This window comes from Vicugna pacos, chromosome 29 (genome assembly GCF_048564905.1).
Source record: "Vicugna pacos chromosome 29, VicPac4, whole genome shotgun sequence".
Taxonomy (NCBI): Eukaryota; Metazoa; Chordata; class Mammalia; order Artiodactyla; family Camelidae; genus Vicugna; species Vicugna pacos.
In genome coordinates, this window is record NC_133015.1 from 2,992,868 (window position 1) to 3,012,196 (window position 19,329).

The 19,329-nt window shown below is 37.0% G+C and overlaps 1 long non-coding RNA gene across 1 annotated transcript; it reads right to left on the minus strand.

Annotated features, from left to right (window-relative positions):
* Positions 1-4,877: 4,877 nt before the first annotated feature.
* Positions 4,878-8,086, minus strand: LOC140690203 (uncharacterized). The gene is made up of 2 exons (XR_012065383.1): positions 8,004-8,086; positions 4,878-5,115 (listed from the first exon to the last, which is right to left on the minus strand). It is a non-coding gene; the product is annotated as an uncharacterized lncRNA (long non-coding RNA).
* Positions 8,087-19,329: the final 11,243 nt, after the last annotated feature.

Here is a 19,329-nt window from a genome sequence, read left to right on the forward strand (position 1 = left end):
ATACATATTGTATAAAACTTCAAACTATTACCACATGTTTGATGCTTTTATCACAAATTTGTAGCTTCTTATTCAACAAAAAGATATGTTGTGCTCTGGTCTCTCTTTAGACTTATCTCTTTTCTCATCATATTATATTCACTAAACAAATTGAGATATTTCATGTCTTTTTATGTGATTCTGACCTTTTTGCCTGAAACACTCTTCCACTAGCGTTTCTGGCTAAATCTTTGTCATCTGTCTTGTCTCAGCTTGAGAATGGCTTCCGGGATGACTCTTGTGTGCCTCTATGGCATTCTGCACTTCACACAGTGTAACATACACTATTCTTCTAGTTGTCTTTTTCTGTATAACAAACTACCTTAAAATGTAGTGTCATAACAATCTGGGGCCAGACACTGGCAAAGCATCTCTTATAACTTACTCAGTTGATCAAGTAGTCACCAAGATTCAGGAGAAGGGGACACAGACTCCCACTTCATTATGAGAAGAATATAGTTGTAACCATCTTTAGTCAGCCATCACTATATTATATGTCAACGCCTATTGACTTTTTCTGGTACCTTCTACCAGAATATAAAATATACTATTTTAGAACTCACTGTGTCTCAGCCTAGGATGTTTTCATTCATCTATCTCCAAGTTCACTGTTTCTTTTCAGGATCTTGAAATTTCTCTAGTGTAATTTTTGTTTAACCTCTCTTGAATTTGGACTTTTCCTACTAAGTGCATCTCTTCAGAGATTGTTTGTGTCTTTCAGCCCTTTCGGCTGTAATCCGGTCTTACTGTCTGGAACCCTGTACAAGGCCATGGAGGCAAAGAACACAAACACAAGACTAAAGATACCTCTAGGAACTTCTCAGTAGTCCAATTTATCAGCAATCTATTAAAATTATCATATATGCATTCCTACTGGTTTATGGCGTTAGCAACTTCTGCTCCAGGAAAGCAGACCTGAGCTGTGACTCTACATTCACTTGTCTCTCCAGATTATGGGGTGGTTGTTTGCCCTGAAAAGTCAGTTCTCTCATGCATTCAAGAAAAGACATTGATTTTTTGTTTGATCAGATCTTTCTTTCTGTAAGGATGAAATTGATGACTTCTAAGCTCTTTACACATCCAAGCTGAAACCAGAAGTCACCTCCAAATATTTGACAGTTTGAAAGTAACACTTTATTTTTAGTAATACACATATGTCTAAAATAATATTTGGAAGAATGACTGGAACAATATACATTAACTACACTAGAGTGAATACTGTTGAGGTGAAAAAAACATTTGGATGACACAGCATGAAGATGGAAAATAATAAACTGGAAGAAGACAAACCATGCTAAGTATTTTGTTCAACTATGGGCTTTAAAGAGGAACAAATAAACAATGTGAAATTATCTTTTAAGCATATCTCAGTGCTGGCTTATACATTAATTCAATGAGGTTATTAAGCACATGGAATCTTTAGGCCTCTCCTCTTTGCCATCCACAGTTTTTGCTTTCATTCAAGGGCTGGCTTGATCACTGTATTGATACAGAATGTTGCCATTATTAATCAGCAACACACACTTTCTCAGAAATGTATAGAAGACCTCCTATTTGTTTTATTGGCCAGATTTGGGCCCCAAAGAAGTACATGATGTTGAGTAATGGAGAAAGAAAAAAGGAATTTTGTATTGAACATCCCATTAGAATTAACCTCAATAATTCCCTTAGCATATGCCAAGTAACATAGACAAAAACCCAAGGAATTTATATATAAGATGCTTACCTGCATGCCCCACTCTAAATTCAAACTCAGAATGCCACGTCTGAACTCATCATCTGACTTCTTAACATGGTACCCATGATCCAGTATTTATTTGTAGTACTAATATTGTCAATTTTCCAATCTCTTATATTATAGACGGATTATTCTATACTGTCTCCACTTTTTCTCATCTTCTGTACCCCAAATATAGATATAGAGAATATGAATACATATTTAATAATACATTTAATATTATTCTTAGGAGTGTTTTTCCCTGTTTTTCTTTTCCCATTGTCTTCACATCAAATCAGTTCTGCTTTATCTCAATCATAGACCACCCTCAAAGTCTTCTAGAAGGTCCTAATTCAAATACATTTTATACTTGATTTTTCTCTTTATATCCCCTTCTCAAGAGCCTAATACAAACTCTGATTGCCACAGTAACTGGCACAAAGTTCTTCCCTAGATTTTAAACAAATTTTCTACTTTTCCTCGACATGTAATTCCACTCCATTCATGTGACTCTTACCACTGCATCTGAATACACTTACTTATTTCTATATTCTGGTCTAGGACCTTTTTTAATACTTTGTTCCCAGAACTGTAGTAGCCATGTTTTCTCTTTTATTAATCAAAAGACTATTTATTTGACAAAATAAATCCAAGTGTTACTTATTTATAAAGATTTTTTGATAGTTTGTTATCCTTGTCTGCACCCTTCACCTCCTGTTCGTTTAAATATAATTGCATTATAGTCAAGGAGAAGTATAGAGAGCAACCAATTTTTATGAATTGCAGCGCTAGAACTCACATGTTATCCTATTTAGACTTAAAAACAGTCTTAAGTGATATGATTATTTTCTATATGAACAAACTGCAAGATTGTATACCAATTAAATAGTAGAGCCAGGACTCAAATTGTAGTCTGTCCGATTCTAAAACTTTTCTTTTTACACACACTGCACAGACACACATGTACACACGTATGTCTCATCTCAGCATATTCTTCTCTGAATAAAATCTGGTGTTTGATGCAGGAAAAATAGATGTGGGGTATGAGGAGGGCCATGTCCCAGGTCTCGTTTGAGTCCCTGGGACATACCTCACCAAGTGTGGGTCCTTGGCTTTGCACAGGAAACAATTCAAGAGTGAACCACAATTGAGTAAAGGTAGATGTATTTAGAGAGATACATACTGCATAGAGTGTAGGCTGCTTCAGAAGGCAAGAGAAAGGCCACGAGGTGTGGGGGTTGGGTGCTCAGGTTAAAGTAAATGTAGGTACATGCTCCATAGACAGAGTGCAGGCCGTCTCCAAAGAGAGGGAGTGAGATGTGGCCACCATGTGCGATAATGGTAATTTTTTATGGGCTCAGTAGCTTTATATGCTAACAAGTGGGAGAACATTTTTAATTACACTGGGGAAGAGGCTGGGATTCCCAGGAATATGGCCACTGCCCACTCTTTGATTTTTTTATGGTTAGCCTTGGAGCAGTCATGGTGCCTGTGGGAGTGTCATTTACCATGTTAATATATTTCAATGAACATATAATGAAGCTCAAGTTCTTCTAGAAGTCAAATCTCCCACCTTCTTGAGCCTCAAAGCCTACTGGGAGTTGAATCTTCTGCCATTTTGGTGTTAACTGCTGTGACATTCCTTGAATGGCTGTGCCCTGCCCTATTCCCTCCTGTCTCAGTTTCACTCTTAAATGATCTCAAAACATTTGTTTTATTTCTTCAATTGGATTAAGAGGAATGATGGAAAAAGCAGTCATATATATCTGCTTTGACATCCATCAGTATTTGACAATTAGCTACTTAAAGATCTGCATTCTCTTCCAACTTGTGATTCTCTCAAGAAAATGGACCATAAATGACTACTTCCTCTGTATTCATTAGTTGTATGAATTAATTAATTAATTAATTAATTAAACAACTAATTAATCAAGGAAGAATATATTATTGGCAAAGTAGGTGACTTTAGAAAAGTGCCATTGACCCAGTATTAGCAATGAATAGCAGTTTATGATGACTTGGTAAACAGAAAGGCAGAAATCAAATCAGGCCATTTCACTTAGAAGTGAAGGGGCTTCAGATTCAAAAGGTGAAATAAAAGGACTCAGAGCTCACCGTCTCCCATGAATACATCAAAAATATATCTACATGTGGAATAATTCTTACAGAATACCTACTGAACCCTGGCAGATCTCCTACAACTGGGGCCACCAGAAAATTCTCTGCGTAACTGAGTAAGATGAAAAAAGTTAGACGCATTCTTTTTCACACTTCAAAGAGTGGTAGTAATATTTTTAAACAATATTCCCATTTTTAATATGTCCATGCACTTACCCCATTCACCTTTGTATCTCCTTTTGAATTTTGTGCTTAAAGAATATGTGACTGCTTGAGGAAAAGACAAATTATTTGATAAATCTCATGGCACGTGGTTATACTCAATTTACCAGCAGCTCACTTGAGAATATGAACCTTTTTTCTTTATTACTGCCTATCCATACAAGTAGCATGTATGGATACTCAGACTTTTTAAATCAGATTCTAAAAATGCATCAACTTATCCTATTGACCGATAAAGGTATAGCATAATATTTCTCACCCCAAATATTCAAACATAATCCCTTTGTCTCTCAAATTTTATTTTCAGAGAAAGTAGGAAACTGAAATTATTGTAAAGTCCTCTCACCCTTGGAGTTTTATTATTAAATCTTCATTTTGAATGAATAGCTGAGATGAGTTGTAGAGAATGTTTCTCTGTATGATCCAAGTCTGTTAGTCAAATATGGTGTTGCAAAATTTTAAGACTATACAGAGAAGAATAATTTTCTAAAATAAATGTACCGTCATACTAGTAATAATGTCATAAAACAAGGTTTATTGCAATAGCATGCCTAATATAATTGCATACCAAGGGAAATTAATAACTAATCTACAAAATGTGTTTTGTTTTTATTAACATAAAGAAGATTTAAAGTTGTTTTAACTTTAAGTACCACTTGTGAAGCTGACTAATAAAATAATAGAGAGATTATATAACATATTCAATCTTACTAACTCTCTTTGAGGCTCCAGGGGAACACCAATTCAGTTGTTATTTTGGAAGAAAAAAATACAATGAAAAAACCACATAAACTTTGTTTAATGTTGGAGAAAGTATCTGAATTTCCCTTTGTGGAGTTCTAGAGTCCATTAAGACTGGGAGTGATAATACTAGATTCCAGACATGGGAGGTTTTGGTCCAGGGTCTCCTGCGGGTGCGACCTCACGCATTCTGTTTCATTTGGGTTTTCTTAGGGCGCTTCTTGCTTTCAGGCAAATTTTCCATGTTTCTGCTAACTTTCCCCATTGTTTGAAAATTCCTGTATTAGAAGTAATGTTACGCTGGAATTTAATTTTATCTCCTGTGAATGAAAAATACTGCAAACCATGTCAGTAAACAAAGAATGCTGAAGCCATCAAGTCATCAGCGGCTGCCGCCACCCCCCAGTGAGGACAGGCCTGCAGCCTGGCCTCTGCAGCCACTCACAGTGGTGCCCCCTGAGGGGACTCAGAGCAAGAAAGGACAGGACACTGGCCCTAGACAGCTAGGTGCTTGTCAAAGGAATGAATTCAGTGAGCCCAAATGTCTGCTGCCTCCCATACGTAGAAAACCGCTAAATTCTTTAACTTGAGATGCCCGGTTTTCTTCAGTTAACAAGTAATCTTTCATTGTTCCAACTACCTGATCTCTGTTGTAAAGCTCCTGTATATCCTAGCTCCTCCCCTACCTTTTGGGAGCAGTCCCTCAGGGAGATCTGAGAGGCAGTCATCGCGTCAAATAAAGCATAACTCTCAACTTTTAGGCTGTGTATTTATTTCAGTCAACACTCCTTTGTGTACATATTATTATAATCCTAACTGATATTTGCATCTGAGTGAAATATATTCCAATGTGAGTAATTCTTGAAAAAAGGTTTTGGATTTGTTAATGTTGTGTTGTATTTGTAACATTTAGAAAAATGGACATCTATATACTTTTTTTTTCAAGTTACATTGGCAACACACCAAATGAGAAGGAAATCATGGTCAGCATTTAGCCTCGGGTAATCAGCAGACATATGCACATGCATTTTAGCTTATTCTGCTGATGGTATCTTACCAGGACTCACAGAGCACCATGCATATAAAATGCATGTGATTTTTAAAAATGGTGCAAAGAAAAAAAAGAATGTGAGTAAAAGCATGGAGCATTTTCTTATCAGGAGCAAGGAAATAGCAGTCTGATTAAGAAGTATGATTTAGTATACAGATGTTAGATAATCTGACTTCCTTAAAATACTTTGAAAGCTCTCTTGGATATTCCTATAATAAGACATGGATTTCAGTGACAAATATTTCTTAAAGTTTGCAATCAGTTTGTCTCAACAGGCAAAGTTTTAACAATCTTTTAATTTTCTTAAGTTCCTCAAATTGCATTTCTTCAAAATTTCCTTCCTTCTTATTGTTATAAAATATTTGCAGGATTTCAAAGTTTAGTCTCTGTTTGTTCAATACCAGTTACCAAAATTAAAGAAAGTGAAGCAAGTATAGTTTCTAAAAGCTATTATTATGTCTGTAGCCAAGATTTGGATCACTATCAAAAATTGCAATTCCAACAAACAACATTTTGTTTTTCTTTTAAAATAATTCTGCACACCACTGGGCCAATTGCTGATTTTATAAAGAATAAATGGGTAGTAACTTTAGTTTTCTTGGGAGTTTTCATATTATAAAATAGAACAGAGGTTGAAATTATCACAAAAGGTAAATTCTACAAAAGGTTGATAAAACCGTGCACTTTGTGTTCTTTCATTCACCCAGCAGTTTCATAAAGGGGGAATGTGCTATAAAAATCTTTTTCAGGTGTTCAGCCAACTCTCCATTATTCCAGCAGTGATCACCTAATCGATGGACCACTGAAAACTGCAGAAGTTGCCCTTCCCCACCAATAGTTTGACTTTTTACCCATTAGTTCCTTTAGGGAATTTACATAGCTCACTGTGTTGGTTTGTTTCTGTGTGTAAGACATGTTATAAATAAAGCAGAGAAAGATTTCTGAAACAAAACTCAAAAAGCATGAACTATAAATAAATGATTGAAAGAAATTGACTCTACTTGTTGGGCTGCCCCCCACAAGCACTTGCCCATCCTTGAGACCAAGAGAGAGCTCAGAATCAGCAGCAGAGAGCTTAATGGTTTAATGGATGGGGGGTCTTAGACCTCTGAAGCAAGGTCCTGGAGTGACAGCCCGCCATGTGTGCTGGACGGCGGGCAGGACATGGTGGCCGTTTTCACTGAGGAGAAAGCGGGAGGCAAGGGCAGATTGCCAATTATCAGTTGAGCTATTGATTTCTAGTTGGCTCATGGGTTACCAGGGGAACTAGCAGAGGGGCACACCCCTCACCACCCCTTTGATAGGCTATCATGGCGGAGGTGTCCTGATCTAAAGGTGAGAACAGTCAGTAGCTGGGGCAAGTATGGAGGAAGGTCAGCCAGGTGAGTAGGGTGTAGGTGAAGTTGGCCTGGGCTGAATAGGGAATGTACAGAGAGCAAAAGAACACCCCTCTTGGATGACCTGATCATTCAGTACCAGAAATGCAAACAGCAATTCACGATGCCTTAACGCCTTTCCCTCCCTTATATTAAGGGTATCACCGATTACCAAGCTTTTAGCTGACTTAGCTCAGAACTGTCTTCAAAAATATGTTTGCTCCCTCCATCCCTGTGACCCTAAGTAATTGGGAATTGCTTTTAGGCCCATCCAAGCTCCCAGAAGATAGCATGAAGTTTGGTTGCAGCCCACTGCTTTAGGAGGGGTGTGTGTGTGTGTGTATGCAGCACAGGTCAATTTTAATTTCCATTACCCCTGCAGAAGTTGAGTTCCACAGCTACGTTAAACTCCACGGTGTCCAGTGTTTGATGGAGATACTTACTTATCTATCTGTTGAATGTGGCTATGTCAGCTATCTTTTAACTTTCTCTTTTTAATATTTAATGTATCTTTGCTATATGTTTTCATTAGAATTTTATCAAAGCATGTATTTACTACTTACATCATCTTTGCTAACAATTTAATCCTAAGGTCTTTTTCCTAAACCATTTTATGTCTAATAAAAAAAGTCATGTCATTATTATTTAGAACATGAAAGATTTTAAGTAAAAAAGACTAACTCTTAATTACAATATTCATTTAAGCGAATATTGAAATAGAAATTTTCAGTCATTTTACCCTCCTTCTGATCTGATTCTTTGTCTTTAGCTGAGTTTCCCTGGATCTGTTTAGCTCATGCAAGGTCCAAAGGTGAATCAGAGATGTACAGAGAAATAATTTGGGTATGTCATCAATGCATCATTCCGTCCTGGAATTCCACTGCTCTCATCAGCAATCATGGTCTCCCTGGCTTCAGTTCTGTGGTTTCTCAAGACTGAACGATTACCATTTGCCTCCCGCCATCCCTGACGTGTTTTAACCAAAGCCACTGCTGTCACTGTCATGTAATGGCAATTATGTTTAGCTCAGGCTAAAAACTGCCAAGATGAGAATTTATTTGTCCTCCTTCTTCCAAGAAAGTCTGCACTCGCCACCAGAATATGTCTGTTTCTATTTACTCTAAGAACTTGACAATTGATTTATATTATATTCCTGTTTTATAGTTTTTTTCTGCAGATCTAGTGGTTACTTTTAAGGTCTGAGTCCATCACACTCATGAGTAAATGTGCTCTTCCTCTTATTTGATCTTATGTTCTGTTTTATCATAATTTTTTAAGCTCTTCATTATATTCTATTCCCCCTTCTTATTTCTCCTTTATTCTCTTAATTAAAAACTACAGATAAATTGTATATTTCTATTTTTTAGTGATAATTAATCACATATATATATAGTACAATATACAGTTGCTTAGTAATTATATTCTGCTCTTGAATATGGCAAGAATCTTTGCATGGTTTCATCAGTCACTGAATTACACAATCACATTGTTTTGAATATTGGTGTCCCTAAAATTTCTATTTCATGGTTTAAAATAGATTTTTATTATCATTTAATATTAGATGGCTTTGAGATTTATCAAAATATTGCCTACCTTTTTGTTATATTTTCTACTTTTCACCTGTGTTCATTTTCTCCCAGTAGAAGTTGATTTCTCAGGAATTATCTCACTGAGGCAGTAAATATCCTTAGTTATGCTTGTTTGTTTCTTTTCCTCACACTCAGTCTTGATGATAGTTGATCTATATAGAAGTCTAGAATGAATATTATTTTCCATAAGCTCTTCAGTGATGACAAGTTCTTTTTATATACATTTTTAATTAGAAGCAGTTGAATACCTAGCTCTGAATTCACACCACATTTTCAGCCTGCTTAGTACTGTAAGTTCCATGTTCAGAGCATCTGTTTTATGGAGATGTTTATTTTATCTTCAGGAGAGCTCTCGACTTTTATGCTTTTTTATTATTATCTTAAAACTGATAAGGGAGTTGGGGCATGACTACATAGTCCCTTCTTGACTCAAAATGATCTTTGCAAGTCTGTTTCAACCAAGGCATACAGGATCACCATGTGGAAGTTTAATGAATCAGCTTTCCTCCAAAGATTTTTAGGCTCCTCTGTCCCAGGAATTTCCTGACATTTTGGTTACTTCATTCCTTAATGAAGCTGCTCTGGACCAGTAGAAAATAAATTATTTTCCTAATTTTCCTGCCTTAATTATGCCTTTGTACCTAGTATGGCAGAGTGGGGAATGTTACTAAGAATAGAAAGGAGCAACATATATTAATGGGCTCTCCTAAGACAGACTGTAGTTAATTGGTAAGACTTTTGCCCACAGGTCCCACACCAAAGAAATCAATTATGCATTCAGGCCCAGGAGCCATCTTCCAAGGAGGTAGCTCCATTATCTCTAATATCTGAAACATCCTCAGCTAAATTGAAGAAACATAGTTATAATGGGTAGGTATATTTTATAAAATTATATGTATGTATTTTGAAGCATAAACAAGCATGAAAATGTTATATTTCATATAATTGAAGATCCTTTATAACTCAACATTTACAGAACAATATTATGACCTGGAGCAAGTTTAGATTCCTATATCATATTTAACAAATACACTTTAATGAAGGTTAATAATCAATATTACCTATCTTATTTATAATTTTATTACATATTTTTATTGAAAAATCTTTTCCTACTGTGTAATGAAAACAGCTGAAGAAAAGGAAAACATAATATTATATCCCTTATTATACCATGAAGAATGCCACCCACACCTTACTTAACATGCACATTAACACCTGCATTGGCAAAATACTGAAAAAAAAATTTGCTTTGCAAAGAAACATATTTGCAGGAGTCTTTTCTAAATATTATTTTATTTGGAGACACTTATTTTGGTGTCAAACACTACTTAAATTAAAATGTTTATTTCAATCAATATGACAAAACAAATGCTTGTTTGGGGTCCATTTAAACACACAAATGTTCTTGCAAATGTCCCCTAAGCCAGCTGCTACTAATACTCCTTTGTAAACTTTCTTTGCAAGGACTCTTGCTTCTTACTGCTTGGCTTGCTTGTTTGAATAGGTTTGTGAAATATTTATCAGGTAGACTCTTATATACATTTTCACACGCATAATATTCTTCATAGTTTTTTATTTCTGTGCATAAAAACATTTTCCTGTGTATGATTCCTGTTGACTAGTGAATGAAATTATTTAAAAATAAAATGCAAGGAAGCGAATATGTTTATCAATTACTTTTAAAAAGGAACAAAAATAAAAACTAAATCAGATTATTTACATGAGAAAGAGCAGTAAGAAGACTAGCACTTAAAATCAAGACACATCTTACCCTGTAGAAGTTGATAATCTAAGTAGCTATGTCAGAATTTGTTAACATATAAATCATGAAACTTAATATAAAAGTAAAGAGATTTAATATAGGAATTAGATAGTTAGGTAGTTAGATAATATGGGGCACTGGGCAGATAGGTGGACAGCGAGGGTGGTCTGGAAGATGGCATAATGCCTGCCTACAGCATAAGGGGTTTTACTTCTTCTAAATGAGTGCCAGCAAGAAACCAGTAAGAATCTCACAGCTGCAACTCCACGGTAGCAAGAAGGACCTAACCAGACATTATAATATAATTAGCAATGTGGTTTAGCCACCCCCATAGGTTTTTTTCTGTGTGCATCATGGGTAATGACATGCACAAAGGGGACAAACATCACTAAGCATTCCAGGGGCAAAAGCCATCCGTTAATCAAAAGACCACCTCTAAGATGTAAGATGTAAGAGGCGGGACAAACAAAGAGCACTGCTACCCTCCCTTGGATCATCCCACCTCCCATTCTTGGAGGTGAACTTTTCTTTTCCTAAATAAATCTTTTAAAATCTTCTGCTGCACAATGCACCATCTTCCGTCTGTATTTTTATCTTTCAGGTAAGCCAAGAACTGGGGTCTTTTCCCTTCCCCTTTTGGGGTAACACTTGAAAATACTTCAGAATAGCTCAGAATGAAGGTTTTAGGCTAGGCTTTCTGGACTGATTCCCAGAATAACAGCATAGAACTGCCCTTCCAAGGAAGATCCAAAAGCCAGAATACAGAAGCTGTGACCAACTCCTCACTCCAACTTCACAGGGATTCATGGGTCAGGAAATCCAATTTAATCTGCGAGATCACAAGTTCTCAGTTTCGACATTGCAAGCAAAATTTATGTTTGATGCCCACTAATCTGGGGATTGAATCTGGTTCCGTGTTACCACTGCTACTGAAATACCTCATGTGTCTGTGACAGTGCTTGTGAATAAAAACAATGAGATCTCTGAATCTACATTTTACACCTGAAGAGGAAGTAACAGCATGGCAGGAGCTAGGACAGACCATAAACTGTAAAAAGGTTTAGGAATTTTAGATTTGCAGCCTCTAAAATGTAGTAAGCCCTGAAATAAATGAGCTGGAGCTGCATTGATTGAGCCAACCTGAACTATTTGCCAGAATATTCATATAAAAACCCCGCTTGGTCAATTGCGCAACCCCAGTTTTATAACTCCGTGTGTCACCAAGTGCAAACTGGTCAGCGAATGATGCAGATTTTAATTTTAATTGTTAAGTGAGACTGCCCAGTGGATCCATCGAAATGTATTCATAAGCTGCTTTACCTTGTGGATCTAAATGGTCTCTCCTTCAGTGAGAAAATTGCTGCTTTGCACTAGATAAATTTCAATTACTTTTAATAAATACTTGATTTGAAGTTAATTACAAAATGCTTCAAACATAAGCTCAGTCAGCTTTCACAGTTGTAACTACAGTTCTTCATACAGACCCTTCAGCTGGAATACAGCCGTGCTGCGTCTGGTGCCTGGCACATGACTAAGAAATTGACAACTACAATGTTTGTTTATTTGTTTGGCTTTTATAAATACAATAAAAATTTACTGCTTATATTTTTTCGCTCGACCACCTTAATTAGATTACTTAATTTCCCATGCTGAGAAATCATTCTAGGTTTGTTACTGAGTAGTGATAGATCCAAAAACCTGACTTTGTACTCTGTGGGACCAAAACACCTGAGCTCCTACTAAAAAATGAATACCAGTAGATCCATGTATCATATTTGGGTGTATTCGGCAGCCTTTCAGCATCTAGTGGAAACATACTTATGATCTGGATTACAGTAGGCACTTCAGGGCTCAGTTAGGTCGCTAAAGCTGCTGTCTCACACTCCCAGTTCACCTGGCTCTGCCATCTACCTGCTCCTTTTCACAGAAAATCTTTATGGACCACGGAAGCCAGGTTTATACATACTACTGTATGATTTGTTAACATTCATCATAAGTAGTTCTGTTGCGTCATTTTAGACTCAGTCATATGAGGCCCTGGGGTCACTGGGGAATAGGGAAACTCCACAATTCAAATTTTGTATCTAGTTGTCTGCTTTACCAAAAAGAAAGAGGACACTAAGGTATGACTCAGTCGTGATCCATGAGCAGTGGCTAATAGTTTAGTCAGTACTCAGTGTCTTCGAAGGCATGGACCAGAAAACTGTTGCCAAGAAAGTCTGAAGAAGTTGTATGGATGAACCTCTAAAATTCAGAATGTAAAAATACTTGTGAGCCATGTTATTTATCACCAAAGGGCCCCCACTCTGGGGTTGTTCCTTACAGTCAGGTGGACAATATGTCCCACTCACAAGTGTTTGCTCAATAAACTGATTAACCAAGTGGTCATGCGAGTAGGGATGGAAATGATGCATGGATTCAACAAATATGGATATCACTGCACGACACTGGTGTAGTAATTAATATAGCTAAGTGTCCAATTGGCCAATAGCAAATTCCGATACAATGTGCCCAGATACCACTATAACTGAATGGAGAACAGCTCAAAACCTGTGTTCAGCAGGGCTCTCCTTCAAACTCTGAATGGTGGCAACTCCAGATAAGTTAGCCTATTCTGCATTAAATTATTCTTCGAATTGACAGTTGCATTTATTGCTATACTGTATATAATTTCACAACCTCCAAAGAGAAAGTATTGCACAAAAGAAACCACAATACTGAATGTTAGTAAATCCTACTTAGTAAATGTACTCTTTTTGAAGGACCTACAAGTACTATAAATTCTTATCTTTGCTTAAGACAATTAAAACTGTAAAAGTATGGATATAAAACTGAATTGTGGGGGCTGGTTCAAGATGGTTATGTAGAGAGATCCTGAGCTCACGTCTCCCCATGGACACACTGAATCTACAGCTACCTATGGACAACAAAAACCAAAACAAAACTAGCTGAGCGATTCCTACACATGGGGCAAAGAACTACATCAAAGCAGGCAGGAGAGTCTGGAAAAATTTCACCATAAACGTCCCCCCGGCAGAGTGTCCCATAATCAGGAAAGAAGCCAAAACAGAGTTCCTCCCTGAAGAAGGAAGGGCTTGATCTCCACACTGAAGACAACTTGTCACTGAGAAACAAGTCTTCAATAGCGTCTAGCTTTGAAAACCAATGGGGCTTGCATTCACTGGACACACAAGGCTACAGCAAACTGAGAAACAGGTCCTAACTGGCTCATGTGCTCAGACTTGCCCAGCCCAGGGACCAGCACAGAGACAGCCATCTGAAAAGTGGCCAAATTTTCTATGAAAAAGGCTTATTTGCTTATCTAAAACTGTCAGCTTGAGGGGCAGGCATTCAATTCAACACCCACCTAGGGGCCTGCTGGGTACCCTCCAGGGACAGAGGCTTGCAAGTGTCATAGTTGCACCCTCCCTCTGCCTTACTCCAGCCAGCCAGTGTTCTCTCCTCCATCCTCCCCCACCTACTGGGCACTATCTCTGTGCCTTCTACCTATCATGCCCCAAATGCCAGGGTCTTCCAGGAGGGAGGTTTTATATGCATCTGGTCCCCTATTTTTATGTCTGGTGCCACCCAAGGGACACACCTTGATTTGCCTGGCTCTGGTGGCCAGCAGGGCTTGTGTTCCTGTGTCCCTTAATACTGCACCAGTTAGAGAGACAGTTAGACAGCCATCTACCACCACCAGAGCACTGCACAGATAGACTGAAATGCACCTCAGTCTTTCTGTGACAATGGCCTTGTATGTTTATGCTGGAGCTTTGACCTAAGGGGGAGGCTTCTGGTTTGTCACATATAGTTGCTTATTGAGGTATTGTCAGGGAGCAGGGGCTGGTGAATACAATCTTTGTGATTTCCTTCTATCTTACTCCAGCTCACTGCTATCTTCCAGAATGGAGTTTAGGCCCTCCCATGGCCCCTCAACTTTTGTGGCTGCCTCCATGAAACACCTGTAAATTGTCTGACTCTTGTGGCCAGGTGTGCATATGCTTATAGGTCCCATAGGACAGTAACCAAGAAGAAAGAGTTCCTAACTGGCAACCACCCCCAGGGTTCAGTAAGTGGCAGCAGTGCAAAGAGACCAGCTTTTCTGTTAAGGAGGCCTATTAGTTTATCTCCATAGCTGGGACCTGAAGTGTAGGCTTCTAATGAAACTCACCTCAAAAGACTGACTGCAAACCTTTCCAGAGACTTAAGACAGTGGGTACTTTTGCTGTATCCTCTCTGTATGCTCCAGAGTAGCAGTAGCTCCCAGAAGAGAGCTTTTACTCACATCTGATGCCTTGCTTTTTATGACTGGTGCCCAGATTTTTAGGGCTGTCATGTAGGAGATGTCCCTTGATTGCTCAGCTCTGGTGTCCTGCAAGAGCTGCCTTCCTGGGTCCCATCACACTATAAAAGATGGAGAGACAGTTCTTGGCTGGTACCAGCCCAGAGCGCAGCACAGACAGCAGATGGAAACACAGCCCCAAGCTTTTGTGAAGGAGGCCTAGTTGCTTGTCCTGGAGACTTGGCCTTAGGGGCAAGCTTCCAATTGGACACGTATCTGGGGCCTGCTGAGGTGCCCTCGGGAGACGGAGGCTGTTGGATGCTGTGTTTGTAGGTTCCTTCTGCTCCCTACAGGTCACTGGTGTCTCTAAGAGCTTATGCAATCGTCTGGCGCCCTGGTTTCTGTGACTGCTTCCTGGGGGGGTCTTCTTTTAGGTTGCTTAGCTCTGGTGATTGGCAGGATGTAAGCTTGTGGTCCCACGGGAATGCATGTATTTGCACACCTTCAAAGCTGCTGTCTGATGACCTGGCTTCCAATCAACCTGAATCTAGATACTGGCTGAAATTCTCCTCTTTGGGACACTGATAGGTCTTGACACATAGTCAACTACCAAGAGCCCTAAAAATAAATTAGGGTGCTTGGACAATCACAAAGGTTTGAGAGATGACCGAGAGCTTGGACAGGGTTGAATGATAAGGTTCATCTTCTGCACAAGGCCACTTTCTCAAGACTTGAAGCAGCTGTTTTATCTTATGTGTAGAAATCAACCCAGAGTCAAGAAAAATTAAGAAACAGAGGAAAGAACAAGATAAAACCTTAGAAAATGTCCTTAATGAAATGGAGACAAGTGTTTTACCTGATAAAGAGTTCAAAATAATGATAATAACATACACCCCAGTGTTCATTGCAGCACTATTTATGTAGCCAAGACATGGACATCAACAGATGACTGGATAAAGATGTGGTACATATATACAATGGAACACTACTCAGCCATAAAAAAGAATAAAATAATGCTATTTGCAGCAATATGGATAGACCTGAAGATTGTTATTCTAAGTGAAGTGGGCCAGAAAGAGAAAGAAAAATGCCATAATACATCATTTATATGAGGAATCTAAATAATAATAATAAGGACACAAATGAACTAGTTATTATTTATAACTTAGATGATTGATTTCTTGAATATGTGTAAGCACATTTGACTGTCCTTTATGATTGGATTATTGCATTGTGTTGATTCTTATTTTGTAGTTGGCTTTATTCCTTTGATAACTATGTAAGTTTAAAAAGCTAAAGAATAAAAATGATTATATAGGAACTCACTTAGCTCAGGAGAAGAACAGATGAACACAATGAGAACTTCAAAGAAGGGATAGAAAATATAAGAAAGTATGAAATAGAAGTCACAAAGCTGGAAAACACAACCGAACTGAAAAATGCACTAGAGGATTTCAACAGCAGACCATATAAATAACAGAAAGAATCAATGAATTCCAAGACAGGGCAGGGGAACTCAGCTAATCAGATCAACAAAAAGGAAAAAGAATGAAAAAAGTGAATTTAGTTTAAGAGGCTTCTGGGACATTAAGCAGAAACAACATTTGGATTATAGGGGCCCCAGAAAGATAGAGAGAAAAGGGAAGGAAGCTTATTTAAAGAAATAATGGCTAACAACTTCCATGACCTGAGGGAGGAAACAGATACAAAAGCCTAGAGAGTTCTGAATAAAATGAACCCAAAGATATTTCCATCAAGACATGTTATAATTAAAATGTCGAAAGTTAAAGACATGGAAAGAATCTTAAAAACAGCATGAGAAAACCAACTTGTTATGTACAAGGGAAACTCCATAAAACTGTCAACAGATTTCTTTTTAGAAAAACTTTTGTAAGCCAAAAAAGAATGGCACAGTATATTTAAGGCATTGAAAGGGGAAAAAAATTTCAACCAATACCCTACCTGGTACATTTTTATCTGGAATTGAGGATAGACAGTTTTCCAGGCAACCAAAAGCTGAAGAACACTAAATCAGATTTACAAGAAATATTAAAGGATCTTGTTTAAAATGAAATGAAAAGGTGCTAATAAGTATAAGAAAACATATGAAAATATAAATCTCACTGGTAAAGGTAAATACATATTAAAACTCAAAGTAATCTAATATTATAAGGTGGTGAATTCAGCACTTATAAAGCCATTAGGACAATTAAATGGCAGAAATAATAAAAGTAAGTGTAACTATAATAATTTGTTAAAGAATGCACAAAATTTAAATCATGACATCAAAAACATAAAACATGAGAGTGGGGAGAATAAAATGAAAAGCTTTAAAATGTGTTCAAATTTTAACTATTATCAACTTAAAATAGACTGTTATAAATATGAGTTTTTGTGTGTAAACCTCATGTCAACCACCAAGCAAAAACCTTTAGAAAATTAAAAGAAAAAAAGATAAATGGAAAGGAATATAAGCATACCACTACAGAAAATCATCAAATCACAGAGGAAGAGAGAAAAAGAAGAAGAAAGGAACAGAGGACCGCAAAACAACCCCAATACAATCAACAAAATGGCAACAAGCACATAACCTATTAAGAATTATTTTAAATGCAAATGGACTAAATTCTCCAACCAAAAGACACAGAGTGGCAGGATAAAACAAGACCCACCTATGTAGTGCCTGCAAGAGACCTGCTTCAGCTGTAAGGATGGAGACAGACTGAAAGTGAATGGATGGAAAGGTATTCTCTGCAAATGAAATCCAAACATAGCAATAGATGCCTACTTCAAGAAACAAGGAAAATCTCAAAAAAAAAAAAAGACACCTAAATTTGCAACTTAAGAATCTGTTAAAAACAAAACAAAAACAAATTGAGCTCAAAGTTAAAGGAAATTACAAAGATCAGACTGGAAATAAATAAGAGACTAAAAATATAAAATATCAACAAAACTTAAGAGCTATTTTGTTGAAAAGATAAACAATACTGACAAAACTAGCTAGACTAGACTCTCCAAAGGGAAAAAATGAGAGGCGATTCAAATAAAGAAAATTAGAAATAAAACAGAAGACTTTACAACTGTTATCACAGAAATATAACAGGTCATAAGAGACTACTACAAAAAATTATACACCAAAAACCTAGAAAAAATGAATAAATTCCTAGAAATATAAAACTTACTAAGATTATATCATAAAGAATAGAATATCTGAACAGACTGATTATGAGAAGACTGAATCAGTAATCAAGCATATCTCAACAAACCAAAGTCCAGGTCTCACTGGTAAGTTGAACAAAATATTTAAAGAGGAATTAATAACAATCCTCCTCAAAACTTTCCAAAAAAATAGAAGAGGTAGAAATACTCCAAACACATTTTATAAGGCCAGCATTACCTTGATACCTTGATATCAAAATTGGATAAAGATACCACAATAAAAGACAATTACAGGCCAATATCCCAGATGATCATAGTTGCAAAAGTCCTCAACAAAATGTTAGCAAATTAAATTCAATAACACTTTGTTTCCATGTCTGGGAAATTTTATATAGTGCTACTATAAACATTGGGGTGAGTGTATCTTTTTGAATTTGAGTTCCCTCCAGATATATGTCCAAGAGTGGGATTTCTGGGTCATATAGTAACTCTATTTTTAGTTTTTTGAGGAATCTTCATACTATTTTCCATAATGGCTGCACCAAGCTACATTCCCACCAACAGTGTAGGAGGGTTAGTCATTCTAAGTGAAGTAAGCCAGAAAGAGAAAAAAAAAAAAAAACTATTATGTCACTCATATGTGGAACCTAAAAAAAAAGAGAAAAGAAAGAAAACACTAATGAACTTATCTACAAAACAGAAACAGGCCCAAAGACGTAGTAAGCAAACTTATGGTTACTGGGGTTGGGGTAAGGGAGTGAGAAGGGATAAACTGGGAGTTTGAGGTGTGTAAGTACTAACTACTATATGTGAAATAGATTTCTTCTGTATAGCACAGGGAGCTTTGTTCAGCTAGTAACCTATAATGAAAAAGATACGAAGACAATTATATGTATGTACGGCTGAAGCATTGTGTTGTGTACCAGAAACTGACACATTATTAGCTGACTACACTTTAATTTAAAAAATAAAAAAAAATTAAATTAAAAAATTAAATTCAGTAACATTAAAAGAATATGTCATGATCAGTAGAATTTATAACAGGAATGCTTAGAGAATTCAATATCTGCAAGTCAACCAAACCAACACCATGTTAGCAGAATGAAGAATAAAAAAAAATACATGTGATAACTTTGATGCATGCAGTAAAAGCATTTGACAAAATTCAACATGCACTAATGGTTAAAAAAAAAAAAAACCTCTCAACAAAGTGGATATAATGGGAAGTTGCCACAACACAATAAAGACCAAAAATGACAAGCCCACAGAT